The sequence below is a fragment of the Podarcis raffonei genome, chromosome 2, assembly GCF_027172205.1.
Source record: "Podarcis raffonei isolate rPodRaf1 chromosome 2, rPodRaf1.pri, whole genome shotgun sequence".
In the NCBI taxonomy this organism is placed as follows: Eukaryota; Metazoa; Chordata; class Lepidosauria; order Squamata; family Lacertidae; genus Podarcis; species Podarcis raffonei.
The window spans coordinates 12,558,828-12,578,659 of record NC_070603.1 but is presented as its reverse complement, the minus strand read 5'-3'; the positions used below and the strand labels follow the sequence as shown (position 1 = coordinate 12,578,659).

The following is a 19,832-nucleotide window of genomic DNA, read 5'->3' as shown; positions in this document are numbered from 1 at the left end:
GATGCTGAGAGTAGTCAAATAGGGGTGCTCCTGGAACCATCTTTGTTACTCAAGGCCCAGGTGACTTTGGAAGCTGGGAGCACCACCGCCTGGTTTCAGCTGGTGCAATCTCCAAGATAGAATACCACAATGTGCTCTTTATGCGGAGATCCTCTTTAAAACTGTCTAGAAATTGCAACAAGCGTAATATGTTGTAGCAAGAATGCTGGTAGGGCCAGCAAGCCACAAACATATTACAAGTATTTTAAAACAGCTAAACTGGTGGCCAGTTGCTTTCCAGGCCCAATGCAAGGTGCCTACTTTGCCATATACAGCCCTCAACTAATTGGGACTCAAGTACCTGTAAGCAGTGTTTGAAACTCCCATTGTTCTAGGTGCATTTTGAAACAGGGAATTTCATTAGCGCAAGCAGTTTCTGAGCTCTGGGCGCAGTACCGCGCCAAAGATTTCAGATTAAAACTGCAGAGTGGAAGGAAAAGAGGACCTTTTTCTGCCTCCCCACTTCTAGCTACTCGCTGAAGATTGGAGAAGAGACCCTCTTAAGAATATTAGGGGGGGTGGGCAGAGGAAGGACTAGACCATGTGAAAAATGAATATTTTAGCTGCAGTTCATTCATTTTCAGCTTTGTATTCTTGTTCTTTAAAAAGTGCACCATTGTTGCGTTGTTGGATTCCGTTGTTGCGCCCATAACCTAGGTTTAAGGTGCCATTTAGCTCCTAGCTTTCATATCTCAGTTTCTTACACTGCCTGTAAGCATGCCTTTTCCTACATTGACCTGCCCATGCTTTAACATCAGCCAATGAGGCTCTCCTGGTGCTAGTCCCCTCCTTGGTATGAGGTAAGTGGAGGTATCTGGAACTCCCTCCCTGCTGAGGTGTGTCTGGTCCCCTCTCTCAATAGTTTCAGGTGGTTAATTAAGACACATCTTTTTCAGCAGGCATTTGGAGCAACAGAGACCAGATTGTTGTAGCTGCTGCTATTAGTAATTGCTCTTTAGTGAGCTGTTACCTGTTTTTAAAGAATTTCACTACTTTATCAGTATTTATGTGTTGTAACCTGCCTTGCGGCTTGTGCAAAGGGTGGTATAGAAGTCATATAAATAATTAAACCAGCTTAGGTTATGGGAGGGCCTTCTTGGTAGTGGCGCCTGCCCTGTGAAATGCCCTCCCATCACATGCCAAGGAAATAAACAACTATCTGACTTTTAGAAGGCATCTGAAGGCAGCCCTCTTTAAGGAAGTTTTTAATGTTTGAAGTTTTATTCTGTTTTTAATGTTCTGTTGAAGGCCGCCCAGAGTGGCTGGGGAAACCCAGCCAGATGGGCAGGGTAGAAATGATAAATAATAATAATTTATTATCATCATCATCATCACTACTACTACTTTGACAGATGGGCAAACAAATGGGCCTTTGGGGCCCTCAAATCCCTACACAAAAGAGGAAGAACTGAATAATTTGGTTTCTGGGCTGTATGTTCCTGCAGGAATCACAAGAATGCTTTATTCCAGAGGATAGTGCCAATAGCAGCCAGCCACCCATAGCAAAAGGGGCACAAATATCATATTGGATCAAAGACAAGAGCAACTGCAACATGACTGATATTCTGCAAGTGTAATTCATATAACCTTCCACAAGGGCATAGTCTGAAGGTATGTGACCACCTTGCTAATGCTAAACAGCAAATGTGATGACAGAAGAGCAAAAGCAATGGCATGGAAAATCTAAGGGAGCGACCACAGAATAATTTATTTCTTTTGCCCCGCAAAGCCTCCCAGGTAATACCATTTTGGAGAAACAGATAAAGTCAAACACTGAATACCAAAAGTGCTTTCATTTAAGTACACTTTCAAATAGGATTTTCAAACTGACATCACATTACATTTTGCAGTAAGAAAGGCCAGGTTTTCGTTCCAACGAAAACAATTGTGAAAATAAGCAAAACTCCCTACTTCAAAGATTTGCACACAATGCTCTCCTCAGAAATTTCAACTGTTGCCTCTGGTTGGGCCAAGACATGACCTAGGGATCCCTCACAAAGCCAGCCCTTCGTAGAACTGCTTTTCAGCTAGCTAGGAGCAAATGGTGGACACAGCAGAAAATCCCACTACATGAGACATCAGAATGCACTCAAAAATTTATTGCCAGTTGACAGCAATCACATTTACAACTTCAAAGCAAATGTGTTTTCTTTCATTTGATTCCTTCATTTAGCATAGGCTTTATAAACAGTTATTGGGAAATTTATAATGTTTCTTTCAAGTATCTTTCTTTCAAGCAATTTCAGATTCTGGTATGTAGTCAAAACCTTGAGAAACCATACTAGCTATCACACTTGCTTTGCTCACCAAACACACATAATATTATCTCACGAAGGAAGATACTAAAACACAAATCAAAAGAATGCGGGGAAGGCAGAGAAGCATAGAGTCACAGAATTGTAGTTTGTCCACTTTTGGCACCACCCTGCATTTAACTCTAGTCAAATATTGGGGTGTCAGGGGAAGGATAGGGCCTCTGGTGGGGGACACGCTGTGCCCCTGGGATAGTTTGCCACCTTTGGTCCCCACCCTGCAGTCAGCTCTCGCCTGTGGCTCCTAGAAGCTGTCAGCATGTGACAGCAGTCACACCCTGGAATGCCTCTGACTGGCTGGCTAAACCAGGTGAGGGTAGCCGATGGGTCTCAAACCCTTGGTGAGCTAGGGACTTCCCCTGCATGTGAAGGTGGCCTCCGGCAGATTGAGAAGATGAGCCCAATAGCAGGTCCAACAGTCAGGAAGGCGGTTTCTGAACATAGAATCATAGAGTTGGAAGAGACCACAAGGGCCATCGAGTCCAACCCCCTGCCAAGCAGGAAACACCATCAGAGCACTCCTGACATATGGTTGTCAAGCCTCTGCTTAAAGACCTCCAAAGAAGGAGACTCCACCACACTCCTTGGCAGCAAATTCCACTGTCGAACAGCTCTTACTGTCAGGAAGTTCTTCCTAATGTTTAGGTGGAATCTTCTTTCTTGTAGTTTGGATCCATTGCTCCGTGTCCGCTTCTCTGGAGCAGCAGAAAACAACCTTTCTCCCTCCTCTATGTGACATCCTTTTATATATTTGAACATGGCTATTATATCACCCCTTAACCTCCTCTTCTCCAGGCTAAACATGCCCAGCTCCCTTAGCTGTTCCTCATAAGGCATCGTTTCCAGGCCTTTGACCATTTTGGTTGCCCTCCACTGGACACGTTCCAGTTTGTCAGTGTCCTTCTTGAACTGTGGTGCCCAGAACTGGACACAGTACTCCAGGTGAGGTCTGACCAGAGCAGAATACAGTGGCACTATTACTTCCCTTGATCTAGATGCTATACTCCTATTGATGCAGCTCAGAATTGCATTGGCTTTTTTAGCTGCCGTGTCACACTGTTGGCTCATGTCAAGTTTGTGGTCAACCAAGACTCCTAGATCCTTTTCACATGTACTGCTCTCAAGCCAGGTGTCACCCATCTTGTATTTGTGCCTCTCATTTTTTTTTGCCCAAGTGCAATACTTTACATTTCTCCCTGTTAAAATTCATCTTGTTTGTTTTGGCCCAGTTCTCTAATCTGTCAAGGTCGTTTTGAAGTGTGATCCTGTCCTCTGGGGTGTTAGCCACCCCTCCCAGTTTGGTGTCATCTGCAAATTTGATCAGGATACCCTTGAGTCCATCATCCAAGTCGTTGATAAAGATGCTGTAGAGGGCAGGCGGGGCTGGTCAACCTGGGAAGGTAGCCCATCTAGGAGATGGAAAACTCTGATCCTAAACCTCTGCTGCATTGTGGGATATCTTCAGGAGAAGAAACCCTACATAAATCCAGAGTGGAGTCCCTAAATTGATTGGATGGTGCCTTGAACACCTCCTTTCAGCAACTCCTGCAGCCAAGCTGGTGCCAAACGTATTGCTCTTGTTTTCTTTGAACATCAGCAAGGCCGAGAGTGGGGGTCTTGTCATCTCAGCAGCCAAGACCTACACACACGCTGCCCTGGCTTGCACCCCAGGGAGGTTGTTTTGCTGCTGCTAATGCAGCAGTTCGACTTCACCCCCAGAAGCACTCTGCATTGTCTCTTGAGACAGATGGATGCCAACAATAACAAGGCACCACCTCAGTAAAGGCTTTGTTCCACGTCCCTGGTACTTGAATCTCTAAAGTGGAAGGTACACCAACAGATTCTAGATCTCAGGAGAAAGCATTAAAGGCCTTTTTGGACATAAATCACAAGCACCTTGAATTGGAGCAAGAAGAAACCCATGCAGACAAACAAGAACTGGAGTCTCTTTTTGTGAGCAAATCAAAACCAGAGTTACACAATTATGAGTGCTGCTGTTTATTTAAGGTCTTCAAAGAAGCTCCTCTTAGGGGACATTGCTGTAAAGTAGTAAGGAAGTTACAGGTGCTGCTGGCCATATTGGGAGGCAGAAACCACCAGTATAATCCAGTCAAAATGCAGGGCCCATTGATTTCAATGCTTAAATACCCAAGCTTATAATCTTCCCTGTTAAAAGCAATGCTATGTAAGAGCTCAGCTATGGCTGGCTGTCATCCCACTTTTTAAAAGAGATGAATATGCACTGACTCATTTGCCTCAAGTTTATGCACACTAGCTAATTTTATTGGCACTACTCCCTCACAATTATCTTTGAACACCATTAGTACTCAGACCTATGATAATAAACAAACCTAGGTTAAACCTCTTTGATGCTTTTGAATTATGGTGCTGGAGGAGACTCTTGAGAGTCCCACAGACTGCAAGAAGATCAAACCGATCCATTCTGAAGGAAATCAGCCCTGAGTGCTGCTCACTGGAAGGACAGATCGTGAAGCTGAGGCTCCAATACTTTGGCCACCTCATGAGAAGAGAAGACTCCCTGGAAAAGACCCTGATGTTGGGAAAGATGGAGGGCACAAGGAGAAGGGGACGACAGAGGACAAGATGGTTGGACGGTGTTCTCGAAGCTACAAACATGAGTCTGACCAAACTGCGGGAGGCAGTAGAAGACAGGAGTGCCTGGTGTGCTCTGGTCCATGGGGTCACAAAGAGTCGGACACGACTAAACGACTAAACAACAACAACAGGTACAAAACACAGATAAAATCTGGTGAGGTTACTAGACCAGGCTTCCTCAACCTCGGCCCTCCGTATGTTTTTGGCCTACAACTCCCATGATCCCTAGGTAACAGGACCAGTGGTCAGGGATGATGGGAATTGTAGTCTCAAAACATCTGGAGGGCTGAGGTTGAGGAAGTCTGTAATAGACTATGGATGGGATTCAACTAATGAATTTCATCAGCTGAAACCCTTGTTTCAATGAGGCTGAATTCCTCCCTTAAGCGGCAAACGTGTCAGCAGACAACTTCTTACTTTTTACATGTGGTAAGAGAACATGTTCTTGCTAGAAAGAAAAATTGTGAGTTCGTAGTATAGGAAATGTTACAGTTCCCTGTAAGCTAAGAACACTTTGATTACCGTAAGCCATAAAATGACTTCTTCCTACTTTGCTGTCAAAAGTGCAAGAACACGCAGGCGTAGCTTGCCTTGCAAAAGCAGTAAAATCTCTCCCAGTAAAAATGCAAGGAAGGAAGTATGTGCTTTGAAATAGGCTCCAAAAAGAGTATCACTCCTTAACAATGTTTCAGAGGAAACACAATTCAGCAGAATGTTCACTGAACCTTCTGAAGTACATAGGAAAAAATATTGGCCAGAAGGAGCTGATCTATGGAAAGAGCCAAGTGCAAGTACTTGCAACTTTTGAAATCTACCTACTATCCTACAGGAGTCCCCAAATTTGCATTTCTCCTTTGCCCCAAAGAACATACCAATCTTACACATTCAAAAGCTGTTGGTTGGCACATCTGTCTGTCTCAAGAGACAATGGAGTACACCTCTAGGGGTGCAATCAAACCTCTGCATTAGCAGCACCAAAGTGACCTCCCCAGGGCACAAGCTCTGAGCAGTGTGTATGTATGTATCCTATCCTCTGCCGTGCATCTTCTGTTTTATAATAAAGGAGAAGATTCCAAATTAGCCCTCAAATCCCACACCCTGCAATTAGAAAATCTACTTAGCAAAATGAGGACATTTTTGGAAGCCTGTGACACTGCATGCCCACTGTCCACCTTTTGTCTAAACCTTGAAAGCTATAAACTTTGCTTTTACAGCCAGAACACAATATTCTTAGAACTCAAAACAATGGTACCAGATTCTAAGTACTACTTTTGGCACCATGTCACGCAACCAGGTATATACTTTTCAGTTAAGGAAGAGGTCTGATAGTTTATTAACTATTTCCAATTAGGAGACTTTTCATTATTCCATCTCAAAAAGCTGCTTACACCACTCAAAAAGAAAAGAACATGCAAACCACAGCAGCAGAACATGGCTTGGATGCCAAGAACCGTGAGTAGAAGGAAGTTTGCTTTATCGTCTCTGCCCTCAAAAAGCATCTCGAGTGGATCAAGGGATCCCTTTGAACAGCATGAAATAGGGTGCTGTGGGAAGGGAGAATTGTCCAAAATTGAGCAGGCCTAAAACTGCATTAAAATTATACTCCTAAAGGTTATTAAACTGATGGCCTCCTTTATAGAAGGCAATACTTTTTGTACATGTAAGCATTGATTTATTCAAATTTTTTATATCCCACTCTTTAGCTGAGAAAGCTCCCGCAGTAGGCTACAAAAGCAATGCAACACAGTCCCATCCCACAGGCTTACAAAAGACATGACAGAAAAAAGGAAAACGGGGTGGAAAGCGAAGAGGAAACAAGCAAACTTGGGTACCTTCTTCATGTTCTTTTAATGAACGGCATGGATGGAAGTGGGCTGCTGCTCACAGTTCAAAAACAGGGCTTTGTAAGCAAAATCTTGCACCCCTCAGCAAAAGGAGACAAGACTGTTGGTCCATATTTATTTTTAAAATATTATTATTATTTCTTAAATTCAGACCTATAGCAATATATGTATATGTGTAAAGGTAAAGGGGCCCCTGAATGTTAGGTCTGGTCGTGGACAACTCTGGGGTTGCAGCGCTCATCTCGCTTTACTGGCCGAGGGAGCCGGTGTACAGGTCATGTGGCCAGCATGAATAAGCCACTTCTGGTGAACCAGAGCAGCACATAGAAACGGCATTTACCTTCCCGCCGGAGTGGTACCTATTTATCTACTTGCACTCTGACGTGCTTTCGAACTGCTAGGTTGGCAGGAGCAGGGACCGAGCAACGGGAGCTCACCCCGTCGTAGGGATTTGAACCGCCGACCTTCTGACTGGCAAGCCCTAGGCTCTGTGGTTTAGACCACAGTGCCACCGCAACCCTCAATGTATGTATACATACCAAAATAACCCACCCAAACCCATAAGTTGGGGAAATAATAACAAAATACCATAAACTCTTATCCTAGACTACTATTTATATAGGTGATAAACAGTTTGCACCAACTGAAACGTTTTACACAGTAATGTGAGGAGTCCTCTATTTTTGTTTTCAGCCATATATGTAGCCAATATTTGATTTTTTTTTTACTGTGCATGCAGCATCTTGTTATAAAGTCTTTGTGATACCATTTGTGTTCACACAAACAGGTTTTGAAAACATTCCATCTCAGTATTGTTTCCTCAATATAAACATTTCCCTGTTATATTTAGCAAGCTCCCTTTCTGTTACAAAATGCCTGCTAACTTTTACTGCATGAAAGCACAACACTGGTCGGAAACCAATGTATTTTCCTAAAATCCCCATATGCCAAATTTGTCAATGGATTTCCCTGTACAATGCATAATTATATTTCCCAGAAGCGTTTTAATATACTTCATAAAGAAAATGAAACCAATCTTAAGGCAGGAGCTAATGACTAGCAACAGAAGTGCCCAGATACAGTAATAGGAATCAGAATCGTGGTTGGAGTTTCAAATATCTTTAATCAGGAGAAACTTTGTAACAGCTTATCCCAGACTGCAGACTTTGGGGGAAGACATCCTCAAGACTCCTTAAAGAATTTTTAATTGCAGATAATCTTCATTATCAACTCAATTAGAGTAGCTATAGTGTAAGAGGCCTGACACTTTTCAGTGACTGCTTATGGGGAAAACAAGAACTATAATCCACTATAGTGACAGCATTCTGGAATCCAGTAAATATACCGGGTTAATGCAGACTTAATTCAGGCATCAAGCCAAACCATGGCTTGCCTCACCATGCTTTAGTATCCAAAGACAAACCACAGTTTAGAGCTCCTTGCCTCCTTTTCTATTTCATTTGTTCAACACTCCAGGTTCAGTGACCTCTGGAAGGGAGCAATGCCCATAGGGATAATGATGCCAAACCATAATTAACAGAAACCACAGTTTACAAACCCACTTCAAACATCATTTCAGATTCTTGTTTTGCCAGACAACTGCAACCATCTTTTGTCAATTCAGACATACTGTCAAAACATAGTTAAGCCTTCCTAACCATAGTTTGGCATGATGTCTGAACTGAGCCACAGATTCCAAGCTTACATATCTAATGCCTGACTCACAATACTGTTTCTTTAGAACAATTTTGCTAGCCAAACAACTGTTCCCAAAAAATAACTTTTTGCAGCTACGTTCAAAGCGGTAAATCATATTTGTTTCTTTCCCACTTAAAGATTTTAACATAATACGGTGGAATGTTACATTTTGTTGAAAAGCAAAGTTTTAGCTACAATAGCATAGTCTCATGTACTGTTTTAATTATCCTGTTGCTACAATGTCACAGAATAATTTCAGCTATAGCGTCTGTAACCCGAGGTACCACTGTACAGTAGTTGAAGTTTTGGATGACTGGAGGAAATTATGTTGTTACAAACATGGGAAGTACGTTACACAAATTGATTGCTTTTCTGATTTTTTGTCAATTATTTAAAGTCTTTGAAAGGAAAGGTTTTTGTTGTTGTGTTATTTTTGTTTATGCTTTGTTGATGTGGAATGTTATCAGTAAGTAAGTAAGTAAGTAAGTAAGTAAGTAAGTAAGTAAGTAAATAGCAAATTGACTAGTTCTGCTGCTCTGGATTATTTTTCCTATAAACAAAGACGAGATTCTCTGTCACCACATGCTGGCACAAGTCACACTCCGAGGCCATGCCACAATTTGTTAAACTGAGCTTCTGAAGGTTGCAACATGAAATATTGTATTTCCCAAAGTCTCATATGCCTTGGAGGGCCAGAAACGAACTTTTAACATGAGAAAAGTCGGGGTCCCCAAGGTTCTAAGGGCTAATAGAACTGGCCATGCCCTCCTTGATTCTCAATGGCACTTCTGAGTTAAATTTTATCCTGGTGCAACCCCACCAGAGTTTAAAAGAAGGAAGCTGATGTTTGATCAGATATAAATTTTGTGCTTTCTCATACATTGCTTTCTCCAACTAGAATTTCATGGGGGATGGGACAAGGAAAACAGAAGTTACTGTGCTCTTTTCATATCACTTTGGGCTGACTATGCCTTGGTTTAAAACTACTAGATCAGACATTAGACTACTAAAGAAGATACAAGTAGAAAACAACAGACACTGAATCGGCAGGATCAAGGAGTTTCTCCCTCCAGGCTTGGGGTGATACCAGTGAGGCCATGCTCAGTAACTTACTCATTGAGTTCAGTAGGTCTCCTCCAAAAATGACCCTCTGATATCTCCCAATTGCCTTGATTAAATATAATCCACTTATATTACCCAATAGTTCCTAATTGCTTTGCTTTAGCTTCATAAGTAGGGAAAGTCACCAGGCGAAGAAACTGACAAGGCTTTCAGAAGTTGAGCTGGAGTCAGGAAAGTGCAGCACTCCCCAAAAATGGGAACAAGTATCTTGTTCAGTGTCAAATACCACATTATAAAGATATTACAGGACATATGGGTGGCAGGTAACTTACATACCTTAGATGCATGTCAAACTATTGGCATATTCTCACTACATGAAGGACTGCTGGGTTATTACACATAAATGTTTCTCAAACCTTTTAAATCCCCCACATCCTGTTAATGTATCTTCTGGGACTAACCCAGATAACCCCACACTTGCTGGTGATTTGATATACAATTGTATAGCCATTTTCCTTGCAATTCCCCCACCCCCCCGCATCCTACAGACTCATGTGCAAGAGTCATGGATGGGGCAAACTGACATCAAGGGTGCCTTCAGAAAGCCCTGAGCTAAAGGACAGATGCTGAGCAACTCCCTTCTTGAGCCAATGCTTGCACAATTTATGCTGAATGCCTGTCTGAAGAATTCCTCAGCCACTGCAAGTCTTTCACTGCACTGTTTGTTCCCTCAAAGTACCAGAATTCAGATTCCTCTGCAGTTCAATCCTAGTCCCTTGCCTTGCCGGAAAGTCCCAACTCCTAATTCACCACACGACAACCTAGGATTTAAACTGAAGTAGTTTACTCTTCAGACTGAGCATAATCACACATGGAAAAATCATGATATATTGATTTGGAACTCATGAGTTTTCAACAATGAAAGCAGATGTCTTACTTGCTTCTTGTTGATCCCTGAACTTCCCACCACTGCATTTTGAAACATATGTGTAACCAAGATGGCCAGGAAGAACCTAAAGAAATGAAAGTAGGAATTCCCAGAAGATCCTGACCGGAACATAAGCAAGCATGAAGGCCCCATATTCTTCCCCAAATGCCCTCCAATACAGATACACACACTCTTCTTAAAGTTGCCAAACACAAAAGTGCACCACTGCACACAACGCAATGGAAAACTAAACAGGGGGGAAAGAGGCAGGAACAGAATAATTCCATATAGATTTGATTACCCAAGGTCTTAGCAACACCTAAGAAATATTGAAACCTGAGGCTAGTAATTAATTCAAATGGGAAGGACAGACTTCAAATTCAGCTCTAATTGTTCCCTAAAGGCAGCTTCCTGAACAAATCCACCCTGAATAATTACCACTTTCAAATGGGAGACTAGTACCTTTGTTTACAACAGTGTTATCGTTCAATGTGTCAAAGTATCTCCAAATCTAAGGTGGTGGGGAATCAAATTGATCCTAGACAAAACTCAACCGAAGCATAAACAAGGCCCACTAGGCAACAGCACCAAGTGAGTTCAATGCTTACCCACTGCAACTTTCAATAACTGATCGTCTCTACTAGGAGTAGTTAACCCGTGGGCCAGATCCAGCCTGGGAAGGAAGACATGCAAAGTGGCCTACCAAGTCCCCACAGCTTTATCACCCAAATTCAGCACTCAGATTAGGCGATACAGCACTCTGCTGGGGTGAAGACTGGAACCACTGCATTTTGACCTTCAGTTTGTCTCACACAGACACAAACCACTCTCTCCAAGTTGGGGGCAGAGGGATAATGCCTTTTCCTCTTCACAAAGAGAATTCATTTTTGTTGTTGTTACCTGCCCTTCACCAGCAGGTCCCAGAGCAGGTTACCATAATTTAAAATTCAGAAATAAAAACAGTTATACAGGAAGAGGTTGATTCCTGAAAACACACCTCTCAGGTGTCAGAGGCCAGGGTAAAGAGGTGCCTCTTCAGCATTCAACAAAAACTGGCTGGTGAAGGAGCCAGATGTCTGTACTGTATGTGTGGCACGTGTGCATGTGGGGGTGAGTTTGAGCATGTGCACACAACTATGCACTGGCCATGCCCACCCCTGGCATGTGGCCTTCAGGGGTGTTAACGTGGCAGTCAAGCTGAAAATGATTAGCCACACTTGAACTATGCAATCTATAGCCTCCTGGTCCCATTGTTTCTGCTGAGAAGCACCTAAGGTCACGCCTAGAGAGGAACAGCTATCTGGAGTGAGGAATTTCTGGCCAGAAAGGAAAGTTATTTTTGCTGCTTGCAATCACTTCCTGGTTGGAGAAGTGATGTATACTGCAGTGGTAAATCATCCCCACCAAGGGGACGGACGGACACTGCTTCACAGAGCAGTGATGGCCACCTCCATTTCACCCTACTGTCTATCTGTTTTGAGAGAGGGCCAGCTTTGAGGATTCTGATGTTTTGCCTGCTTGCCTGAGGGCCAGGGAAGAGCCTAGAGGGAGAAGACAGATCCTGCTTTGGAGGCAGCATATCTTCCCAATTACACAGGACATTGAAATTTCCACAGGATGGATATGTGTGTGTGTGTGTGTGTGATCATGGATTTTTGACTTACAGTAAAATGCTATTTGTATTTTGTGTTTGCTCATCTATACTTACATGAATTGATCATATTATTATGGGCATTTTTCTATATTATTAAAATTTCTATATTGTTCTCCCCCTGCTGTCTCTGCTTACATTGTTGTTATACTGATTCTATTTTGACAGCTTATTGACAATTTTAGCTTGAGTTACTAATCACTTTGGAATAAAAAACCCAGGCTACCAAGACAGTTCTAAATTATAACCATAATAAACAATACTGGAGGCATGACTGAAACAACCAGCCACGTTAAATGTACAATCAGTAAAAGTACATCTGAGAAAATGCCGTTTTTTCAGCTAGCGGCTAGCCCATAACAACAATGATCAAGCAACTTGTCAGTGCAATCCATTTTTTCCTGCTATATCCATACCTATGATTATGGTGTTCATATGACTAAATAACAGAAGTTCAAATAAGGCTACAAAAGGGAGACATCATTCTAGTAGGTGAACAACCATGTTCAGGTGCCCAATTCAGCAGTCCATTGCTACAAAAAGCTCACCTTTGTCCAGTAAGCTGGAAAACCCATAGCCCAATCCTAAATATGGTCCCCAGAGATCCCACTGCATTCCATGGAACTTACTCTATAATAAGCAGTCCAATAGCATCTTGCGGTTTGTGTGCAAATATGAGTGGGAACATAATGTAGAGATGGAGAACCTGCAGAGTCAAAAAGGCATTTTAAATAAAGATGGACCAATAGTAATATTTAGGGTGGTATTCAATTAAGTTTGGCTTACAGTTGTTGTTGTTTAGTCGTTTAGTCGTGTCCGACTCTTCGTGACCCCATGGACCAGAGCACGCCAGGCACCTCTGTCCTCCACTACCTCCCGCAGTTTGGTCAGACTCATGTTTGTGGCTTCGAGAACACTATCCAACCATCTCATCCTCTGTCGCCCCCTTCTCCTTGTGCCCTCCATCTTTCCCAGCATCAGTGTCTTCTCCAGGGAGTCTTCTCTTCTCATGAGGTGGCCAAAGTACTGGAGCCTCAGCTTCACGATCTGTCCTTCCAGTGAGCACTCAGGGCTGATTTCATTAAGAATGGATGCGTTTGATCTTCTTGCAGTCCATGGGACTCTCAAGAGTCTTCTCCAGCACCATAATTCAAAAGCATCAATTCTTCGGCGATCAGCCTTCTTTATGGTCCAGCTCTCACTTCCATACATCACTACTGGGAAAACCATGGCTTTAACTATACGGACCTTTGTTGGCAAGGTGACGTCTCTACTTCTCAAGATGCTGTCTAGGCCTGTCATTGCCCTTCTCCCAAGAAGCAGGCGTCTTTTAATTTCGTGGCTGCTGTCACCATCTGCAGTGATCATGGAGCCCAAGAAAGTAAAATCTCTCACTGCCTCCATTTCTTCCCCTTCTATTTGCCAGGAGGTGATGGGACCAGTGGCCATGATCTTCGTTTTTTTGATGTTGAGCCTCAGACCATATTTTGCGCTCTCCTCTTTCACCCTCATTAAAAGGTTCTTTAATTCCTCCTCACTTTCTGCCATCAAGGTTGTGTCATCTGCATATCTGAGGTTGTTGATATTTCTTCTGGCAATCTTAATTCCAGTTTGGGATTCATCCAGCCCAGCCTTTCGCATGATGTATTCTGCGTATAAATTAAATAAGCAGGGAGACAAAATACAGCCTTGTCGTACGCCTTTCCCAATTTTGAACCAATCAGTTGTTCCATATCCAGTTCTAACTGTAGCTTCTTGTCCCACATAGAGATTTCTCAGGAGACAGATGAGGTGATCAGGCACTCCCATTTCTTTAAGAACTTGCCATAGTTTGCTGACATAATAATAGTTATTCATTTCAGTGGGTCTACTCCAAGCCAAATTTAGTTGAATATCACCCTTCGCATTTACATACATCATTGCAGAGTACTTTATGTACACTTTCCTTAGTAATTCCTATAGTAATTATGTAAGATAAACTAGCATTGCTATTCTCATATTACAAATGGGGAACAGAGGGCAAGAGAATAGCTGCCTGCCGAAATCCATGAGTAAGGAGAACTGGGGACTTCCTGGTTCATAGCTCACACTTTTGGCCACTATTCTTGAGTAGCTCTGAACTCTTAAGTTCAGTCTTTTTGGCACCCAGCTTTTTAATTGCATTTTTACAGACACACCACAGACCACCCAAATGAAGCTCATGGCTCACTTGTTGTCCCCAGACCACAAGCCAGGAAACCCTGTAGTAAAGATTTGACAGCAGCATGTGTATATATTTCTCCATTGTGTGTATTTCAGGTTCTTCATGGTACACACAGTTTGTGCATGTGGGTTGAGAGAGTATGTTCATAAGGCATGTAAATTGACATTTTGCATGCTGGGGGCCACAGGAAGCCTCTTCCTGGTTGCTGTGGAAAAATCAGCTGACATTGTTCCATCAACATCGGTGCCCCAACAGTGCTGGATCCAAAGCCTTAAATCTGGTTTTAATGTGCATGCAACATTTCCCTCTTTCCTTTCTTTTGCCTAGTGAAGTTATACCACCTGTTGGACAACCAAACAGGTTCAGCATCTGTCTGTAGAATTCACCATTCTGAGTATAAGCAGCCAATTACACTTTGTTCATGCCCTCTAAATCAACCACTTGGGGACCACAGCAACATAAAGACCCCCACCAGTTGCTAGAATGCCTCAGAACATCTGAGTAGTAGAACCACAGACTAAACAACAGGAATTAAGAACATTTTACCAATCCTGAGTAGATTGACAGAATCAAGGAATCAAAATTTCTTCAAACACTTAGGCACATAACCGACAAAGCAGCTGGGATTTTTCTAACTCCAATAAAATATAATAAGCAACAACTGTAGATACAAGTCCTTTCAGTCCCTCACAAATCACAATTTTCAAATCACAAGTAAAACTGAACAAGCAATTCCTGGGAAACAGATATGCTCTTTGCTGCCCCATGACTGCTCAGTTTGGATAGGGACAAAGGGACAGATAATTTAGTCACTACTGAACCTCTTATTTTGAGTAGATCAGAGAAACCATGAAAATATTAGCCAGAGGGGTGGGAAACAATATTTCTAAAAGCTGGCTTGTTGCTTTAGCGTGGATGGCACTGCTCCATTTTTCGTGGATCAGCCCTAGATCTGACAGAACCACTTTCTTTGAACCTCAAAGGCAATGTTTTTTTGATTTGGCAAAGTCTAAGAACCTGGGCAGTAGATCCATTTATAACACTGGTGGCCAACATGGTGCCCTCCAGATGTTGTTGATAATGGACTACAGCTCCCATCACTCCAGACCACTGTCCGTGCTGGCTGATAATGAACTATAGTCCAACATTATCTGAAGGGCACTTCTGGTTTATATTATATATGGACATGAAGCTCAAAATGCAGGCAGTAGCAGTTGGGTGCCCCAAAATATAGCTACTTGGTAAGGGCTAGTCTAGGTTTTTTTTGCTAACTGAACATGCATGAAATAGCTTCACTACTTTGTTTTAAAGAGGGTGGGGGGAGAAATAGGTTTCAGAACTCTACTCTTATTTAGCAGTGCACACAATTTCATAGCTCATATCCTTCACTGGTTATCAACTTACTTTTCCATATGGATAAGTAATTAGTAAATGCAGAGTGTAACATAACCAATAGCATAGAGGAAATATTTTGACTTTAACCCTTGAAGGTGATGTAGCACTTGTTTGCACACAATTCTAAGTTTGGCAAAGAAGCAATGCAACAGAGGAGAAGCAAAGTGGTGACAATCTCCTCTCCAGGTGCCACATGTCTTCTCATGCAAACTACCAGTAAATCATGGCTTGGCTTAACTTTACATGTGAATGAGGTCAATGACTAAGAGGGAACCTGCAAGTCCATAGCTTAAAGCTCATCTCAGTCATGAGCCACTGTTCATCATCCCCATCTGCTACTTGGGATAGTTAAGACATTAAAAGGTAAAGGTAAAGGTACCCCTGCCCGTACGGGCCAGTCTTGACAGACTCTGGGGTTGTGCGCCCATCTCACTCAAGAGGCCGGGGGCCAGCGCTGTCCGGAGACACTTCCGGGTTACGTGGCCAGCGTGACAAGCTGCATCTGGCGAGCCAGCGCAGCACATGGAAACGCCGTTTACCTTCCCGCCAGTAAGCGGTCCCTATTTATCTACTTGCACCTGGGGGTGCTTTCGAACTGCTAGGTTGGCAGGCGCTGGGACCGAGCAGCGGGAGCGCACCCCGCCGCGGGGATTCAAACCGCCAACCTTTCGATTGGCAAGCCCTAGGCGCTGAGGCTTTTACCCACAGCGCCACCCGCGCCCCTAGTTAAGACATTACAGAGCCATTATTACAAGAGATCATGCATGAAGTGTTTGGAATAATCAAAATGAACTGTATAAATGCTAAGTTATTAGAGTACAGAGTGTAACTATGCAACTACCAGTACTGTCACTAAAATTAGAGCACTTCCAATCAAGTTGGTTGAGCCAGTGTGTGTACTGCAAGAGCCCATATCATTTTTATATGAATAACTCTCATAACATTAGAGGAATCACAAAATGTTGCATTGTCAATTATGCACATTAAACAGTTTATCAGTAAAACAGAAGAGAACTTTTTCCACTCAATATTGAAACTTTATTTTATTTTATTTATTTATTTGAGAGAAAATAGGGAGAACAGATAGGCTGTCTTAAGTTGGCAATTAAGTGCTGCCTGACCCTCAAAATATTGAGATAAACAAGCCAAAATCCCATTTCAAAGCACTGTGAATATGAAAGAAACCAAGCAAATAAAATGTTAGCTGTGAACAGTTATCAGCAAAACCAGCCAGGCAAAATAATCTATTCCCTCCACTCATTAAATGTAGTTGAAGACTGCTGCATTAACATTTACATCCAACACACAGGGACTGTATTCATGTTCCTTCCATTGACACCATGTTGTTCACTCAATTTGAAAGTGGGGCAATTCATTCTTTTTCCAGTACAGGAATACACTATATTCCTGTACTGAGAGATTCTATATCAAAGTCATTCTGATAAACCCACTAGCCTCTACATGAAATTCATCAAATCACCCCTCACTATATTCAGAAATCAACTGCCTGACATCAGAGACCAGTACCATTGGGCAGTGCTGAGTCCACAGCAACTTGAGAGACCTCCCAAGCTTAACTAGCTGCCACAGTGGGCATTAACACCACACCATTATCTGTGCTCCAAGTAGGCATGGTTGTGGCATTTTAAATGAGCAGTCACCCTCCACTCACTCAGCTGAATCCTCTCTGTGAGCAACAGCAGAAACTGAAGCTAGCACCACCTCACAGCCATAGTAGGCAAGCAACTGGAGGTAGCTGTTCCATGTGTGTGCAAACCATGGTGGCAAGAAACAAATGTCATCTCCATTTCAGTGTATCTGAAGAAGTGTGCATGCACAAGAAAGCTTATACCAAGAAAAAACTTAGTTGGTCTCTAAGGTGCTACTGGACAATTTTTTTTATCTCCATTCACTATTATCCTTTGGGTGCACGGCCTGGAGGACTGGGCACCCAACTTCCATGCTGTCCAGAGCAGTGGCGTAGCGTGGGTTGTCAGCACCCAGGGCAAGGCAAGTAATTTGCGCCCCCTAACCCCTAACCTGCCGCCGCTGCCAGCTTCTTCTTGCTGCTGCCTGGGCTGGGGTATTTACGGTAAGGTAGCCACGGCGGCGGCGGCGGGTCCGTGTCAGGTGATCTGAGGCGAGTTGCCGTGGGCGCTGCCGCCCAAACGCCGCCGCTTGCCCGGAGGAGGAGGAGGGCAGAGAGGCGAGGAAAATGCAACATGGCTCAGCAGCTGCAGCAGCAGCGGCGGGGCTGTGAGGAGGGGCTGCCTGGTGCGCCCTCCGCGGCCCTGACGCACGGGGACCGCGGCGAGCGCTGAGAGCTGCTGCCAGCTTGTCGGTTCCGCGAGACATGGGGCTCTGCTACAGCCTGCGCCCGAGGCTCTTCGGCGACTCCGGAGGCGGCGAGCGCCCCCCCCCTGATGTTGCGCCCGGTGCGGCCGGCCCTCCCTGCACCCCCCACACTACGCCACTGGTCCAGAGACAGAGATGGCAGCAAGGCGCACCTTTAATATCTGATTGCCAACTGAAGCAAGCAAGCATAATGTCTCTGCACACATACACCATCCCCAACTGTTTGATGTGGTGGGTGCAACAACCATACTGCTCAGAGACAGCCTCCCTGCAGCCACTTTTAACTGCTCTGCCACCCACTCGAGAAGCAGCAGAGGTAGAGCCCAAGAACAGCAGCAGACATACCCCCTTCCTCTCTCTCAAGGGGGGTAGCTTGGAGAACCAACTAACAAAGACCCCAACTTGTTACCATCTCAGTAGCCAGCACTGCTGCTTGGAGGGCACCTTCTTCTGTGCTATGCAAAGCAGGTAAGCACATGGCATTCCCCTTATCCGTGTACTCACTCGCCTGCCCTCTAACTCTGGGCGGCACTGAGAATTGGATCAATCACCACCCACCGGAGGGAGTGGACAAGCCAGTGGAAGCAGCTGCTTCATCGGAGGCGTGACTGAGAGTGGCAAGGAGCTGTTGTTGCTAGTCACTCACCTGCTCACTCTTGGGTGGTGCAACGGGCTGCATCCTATCTACCATACCACCCAGAAAGGAAGAGCAGAGCAGGGCACTGACTACTTTTTGTTGACAAGAGGTGGTCCTGGGAAGCAACTGCAAAAGTAGCCCCTGCTTGCTCACCCTTGCACCCCTGGGCAGTACAAATGGGAGGCTTGCCACTGCAGTGGTGAGGAGCAGAAAAGAGGGTGCAAGGATGAGCAGCAGAGCTCATCAACACGGGACAGCTTGCCAAATAGGAAAGCAATCTTGAGGAAGCCACACCACCTTTACCAAGTGGCTGGGAGCATATACTTATGTAACAGCTTCCACGAGTTACTCAGATTTTTTCCTTGCTGGGGCATCGCTTCGCTTATGTGTTCTCACCCACTTCTGCAAAGGCCACAACCGCCTAGTTCTCCCTTCCTATTGCCCTTATCCCCTGGAATTCCCCATCCAGCAGCCTCCTCCTCCCTTGGCATTTTTTTTAAAAATCCTCACTCCTCTAGTGCAGGCACCAAAAACTCTACTCAGGACCCTCGGCCCATTTCGAGGCCCAGGTTCTCCACACGCGCCCCAGCCCGCCCGTCACCGGGGCTTCGGGGCGCCCCCTCCCCCTCCCGGCCACCGCCCGGGCCCCCTTCTTAGAGCTTCCTCGCAGCCCCTTAAGTCCCTCCCACCCCCGGGAGACGGGGAGGGGTCTCGATCCAACCCCGCGCCCGCACTGGCCGCGCCGCCCGCCACTCGCCTCCGAGAGCGGCTCCGATTGGCGTAGCCGAACTGCCAATCACGACAAGGCGGAACCCACCCTCTCTCAAGCCTTGGAAAGAGTTGGGTTTTTCTTGAGGGGAGGAGAAGGGGGAGGTGCGGGGTGAGAGGAGCGGAGGCAACGGCCAAACTCACCTCGGGACCGGAGAAGGAAGGGAGGGAGGGGGTTGAATTGAGAGGACCGGGCGTTTTTGTCCCCTCCCTCCGCTTTGAGGTCCCGTGTCCCTCCGCCTGGCGCCGCCACTAACGGGGCTCTTCCCCACACAGCCCCGAGCTGCGGCCCCCAAGTCTTGCTGTGGTGAAGTGTGGGGCCCC

The 19,832-nt window shown here is 44.7% G+C and overlaps 1 protein-coding gene across 3 annotated transcripts in view; it reads right to left on the bottom strand.

Annotated features, from left to right (window-relative positions):
- LOC128406529 (cyclic AMP-dependent transcription factor ATF-7) overlaps nucleotides 1-19,830 on the bottom strand; it is a 101,654-nt gene extending 81,824 nt beyond the window's left edge. For 2 of the 3 annotated variants that reach the window (XM_053374001.1, XM_053374010.1), the window contains exon 1: nucleotides 19,653-19,830. The gene's annotated coding sequence lies outside the window, so the exon portion shown is untranslated. Of the gene's footprint in view, nucleotides 1-18,512; nucleotides 18,624-19,652 lie in introns of those variants that run through there. The other variant, XM_053374020.1, reaches the window with a different exon arrangement.
- Nucleotides 19,831-19,832: the final 2 nt, after the last annotated feature.